This window comes from Mobula birostris, chromosome 4, assembly GCF_030028105.1.
Source record: "Mobula birostris isolate sMobBir1 chromosome 4, sMobBir1.hap1, whole genome shotgun sequence".
Lineage (NCBI taxonomy): Eukaryota > Metazoa > Chordata > Chondrichthyes > Myliobatiformes > Myliobatidae > Mobula > Mobula birostris.
The window spans coordinates 141,462,894-141,467,272 of NC_092373.1; the positions used below are offsets into that span (position 1 = coordinate 141,462,894).

General features: G+C 56.2%; 1 pseudogene; it reads right to left on the reverse strand.

Moving 5' to 3' along the window:
* Positions 1-3,755: 3,755 nt before the first annotated feature.
* LOC140197120 (U2 spliceosomal RNA) lies at positions 3,756-3,887 on the reverse strand (annotated as a pseudogene).
* Between the last annotated feature and the right edge of the window lie 492 nt (positions 3,888-4,379).

Here is a 4,379-nt window from a genome sequence, read left to right on the forward strand (position 1 = left end):
CTCCGAACCAGATCCCCAACACCTTCACGTGATCAGACCTGATGGTGAAGGGGACACTGGATCGGTCGGGCCAGTTGCCGAAGAGCATGGCTTCGCTCTTCGTGCAGTTGACCCTGGCCCCCGACGCTAGCTCGAACTGTTCGTAGGTGCCAATCAACCTGCGAACTGACCTCAGATCAGAGCAGAAGACGGTGATGTCATCCATGTACAGGGAGGTTTTCACTTGGGTCCCTCCACTGCCTGGCAGCGTCACCTCTCTTATGCCCTCATCTCTCCTGATGGCTTCCGCAAAGGGTTCTATGCAGCAGACAAGCAAGACAGGGGAGAGGGGACAGCCCTGCCTGACTCCAGACCTGATGGGGAAGCTGTCTGTTTCCCACCCGTTGACCTGGACTGCACTACGGATGTCTGTGTAGAGCAGTCTGATCCAATTCCGGAACCCTCCCCAAATCCCATTTTGGAGAGTACGTCCGCCATGTACGTGTGCGATATCCTGTCGAAGGCTTTCTCCTGGTCCAAGCTGACCAGGCAGGCGTCCACCCCCCTGTCCTGCACGTAGGCGATGGTGTCCCTCAGCAGCGCGAGGCTGTCTGAGATCTTCCTGCCCGGTACAGCACAGGTTTGGTCCGGGTGGATCACCTGTCCCAGAGCAGACTTGACCCTGTTGGCGATAGCCTTGGACAGGATCTTGTAATCCACATTCAAGAGAGAGATGGGTCTCCAATTTCTAATGTCCTCCCTTTCCCCCTTCTGCTTGTAGATGAGGGTGATGATGCCCTTCCTCATGGACTCAGACATACTGCCGGCCAGAAGCATAGCGTTGTACACTTCCAGCAGGTCTGGGCCCATCCAGTTCCACAGAGCCAAGTACAACTCAGCCGGTAAGCCGTCGCTTCCGGGAGTCTTACCCGACCCAAAGGAACGGATGGAGCCTGTCAGCTCGTCCTGGGTCAGTGGCTGATCCAGACTCTCCCGCTTGCCGTCGTCTAAGACCTGTGTGATAGACGACAGGAAGTTGCGGGAGGCTGTGGATTCTGTGGCCTTTTCGTCGTACAGACCGGCATAGAAGGACTTGCAGATCCTCAGTATGTTGGTCTGCGAGGACGCGACTGAGCCGTCCTCTTCCTTAAGGTTGTGGATCACAGAGCTCCCCCTGTGCACCTTTTGGAAGAAGAAGCGTAAGCACGTCTCGTCCTGCTCCACGGTTTGGACCCTTGATCGGAAGATGATCTTGGAGGATTCAGCGGCGAGGTGCTGGGCTTGCCGGCCCTTCACCTCTCACAATTCCTCCCTGACATCCACCCCCTTCGACTGCAGAAGGAGAAGTTGCTGCAACTCTGTCTGGAGTTTACGCAGTTCCCTCTGCTCCTGCCTTGCCTTCTGAATACCCTTGCAGATTAAGAACCTCTTAATGTTCTCCTTGGTGGCTTCCCACCAGTGAACCGGGGAATCAAAGAAGGCTTTCAAGGTTCTCCAACCTGTGTACTCCCTCTCTAGTTCCTCGATGTTCTCTGGGGTCAGCAGCTTTACGTTCAGCTTCCACGTCCCCCTGCCTGCCTTCTGGTCCTCCCGTAAGTGACAGGTGGCTCTCAGAAGGCAGTGGTCAGAGAAGAACACCGGCGTGACGTCGGTGGACCTGACCGTGAGGGACTCAGACAGGAAGAGGAAGTCGATCCGGGAGCGGGCTGAGCCGTCCGATCGTGTCCAGGTGGCTTGCGGCTGTGCTCCACCTGTGGGGGTGCCAAAGGCGTCGCGCAGCTTGGCTGTCTTCACCATTTCCCCCAGGAGTCTAGAGGTACTGTCCAGCCTGCCGTCGGCACTTCCGGGTCCTCCAGCCGCATCAATGGTGCAGTTGAAGTCTCCGGCCAGAACGACCGGCTGGGTCATCACCAGCAGCTGTGGGAGCTGCTCGAAGACGGCCAGCCGCTTGCTCCGCACGGGGGAGGCGTACATGTTGATCAGCCGGAGCGGAGTGCCCCGGTATTTGACGTCTGCTACCAGGAGGCGCCCCGCAACAACCTCTTTATCTTGGGTGATTGAGAAGTTGCCTCCCCGCAGCAGAATCCCCAGGCCGGAAGCGTGACAATCATTGCCCCCCGACCACACAGACAAACCTTTTTTCCACCACCGTGACCACCTCCGGTAGTTACGGAGATGTGGTAGTCCACACTCCTGGAGGAAGGTCACATCGGCCTTTACAGTGTCCAGGTACTGGAGCGTGCTGACGCATCGGCCAGTACTCTTCAAACTTCGCACATTCAAGCACGCCAATTTAAGGTCTGCCATCGTTGTAAGTCTTTTATTTTGGCTGCTCTCCGTCCTCACCCTTGCAGTCCTGAGCCTTCATTCCCACCGCCTTTGTGAAGTTTTCCACCTCCTGTGGGCTCAGGTACTGCTGGTAGTACTCCTCCGTGTGTGGCCGTTCTGGTTCTGGGCCCGGGGGGTTGTTGACTTCCTGGGCTGCTTCCCCTTCCGGCTGCTGGGTGCCAGCCGTGGCTCTGCTCCCGGATTCCCGGAGCTCTGTGCGTCTGCTGCTCTCCGCCTCCTGTACTTGGGGGGTGGCCAGCAGACTTTCTCCCCTCTCTCTCCTCCTCCCCACCTGTTCTGCCAGCCGCTTCTTCCGCCGGGGCTGCTGGCCTCCCCCAACTCCTTCCTCCTCTGAAGAGGACAGGGTACCAGAGGCTGTGTGGTTCCCTGCCCTTTTCTCGCGTTGCTCCGCCTTCTGTCGCTTGGCCGCCGCCTTTTGGGTCTTTTTGCGTTTTACGACCTTCCATTCGGTTTCCACCTCAGCTCTCCCCTCCTCCATGGACTCCTGCTCGTCGTTTGCCTGGTCCTGGAGGGTCTGCAGTGGGGTGGCAGGTCTTGGGGTGCTTGCACCTTCCTCCCTGGTCTCGTCATCCGTCCTGTCGGGTGCCTCATCTGCAGCGCTGGCGGGTACGTCCGCAGCTGCTTGGGCCCTTTCAGGGCCAGCACCTCCCCTGGTCGCCTGTGCGTAGGTGCCCCCACGCTTCGGGCAGGCTCTGTACAGGTGGCCAGCCTGTCCGCAGAGGTTGCAGGACTTGGCCTGCGTGCAGTCTTTGGTCAGGTGGCCTTCCATTTTACAGTTCTTGCACATCACCACCCTGCACTGGGCTGCGATGTGCCCTTCCTTGCCGCAGTTTCGGCACACCCTGGGTTGTCCCGCGTACACCATGTACCCTCGGTTCCCTCCGATGGCGAAGACGGAGGGGGGGTGGATGATGCCGCCGTTGGAATCCAACCTCAGCTTCACCTTCACCTGCCGTTTGCTGGTCCAGATTCCCAGCCCGTCCTTCACATCCGCTGGTGTTCCTACGCTCTCCACATACCGAGCGAGGAACGTAAGGACATCTACCACTGGCACGTGCGGGTTGAACATGTGCACCGTGATTGTCCTTTCCTGTTGCGTAGCCGTTGCAAAGAGGGGCTGTGCTTTCAGCAGCGACAGCGGCGCCTCTGTCCCCTTCAGCTGAAGCTGCTGGTACAGCTTCTGCCACCCTGCAGCCTGCCGGAAAGTGACATCGAAGAAACCTGCGAAGTCCTGGACGCAGTAGATGTCATCAGGCGTAAATCCGCAGCATTCCATCAAGACCTTCCGGATGAAGGTCTCTCGGGTGAAGCCGGTGCCCCCATTCCGGTCTCGCACTGTCAGCCTGACAGTGTTCTTGATACCCTGGCCTCGAGCTGATGTACTGCTCGCTGCTGCCATCTTCTTCCTCACTGCTGTCGTCGCTGGTATGGGGTGTTAGATTGGAGGCCAATCAGCATTAGGATCCACTCCTGCATCAGCGCGAACTCTCCTCCTCCGCCTTCTGGTCTGATAAGAACAGATACTACACTTGATCTTAGCCAAAAGGCCAAGAAGCGATCTACCCACACTGATGTTCAGGCAAACAGTGGTTGAAGTACAGAAATGTGAACTCTACAAAGCAAGCGAAAAAATTTAAGTCACTCAGTTTACACACTTCTATTGTTGCAAGTTACTTAACAGACAGTGTAGAAACATTGTAGTCATTGCAATACAGGGAGATACAACAGTCAGTATGTGCACTGCAAAGTAAAATGATAAGTTATCAGATGTTCTGTTTGAATATGTTGAGGCATATGCACAGTCCTCAAAGTTGAATGGATTCAGCTTTACCGGAATGGATAGGAAATTGCTTGCAGGGTACAATACAATGCCTCTTGTTGATGGAGTTATGTCAGGGCAGAGTTTTGGGGGGAAGGGTGTGATGAATATGCTGCCTCAGGGCTCAGTGTTGACAGCACAACTGTTTCTTATTTACGTAAATGAACAGAATTCGGAATCGCAATGCAAAATGGTATACTGGCAAAAGAGAAATGGATCTGAATGCAGAAAC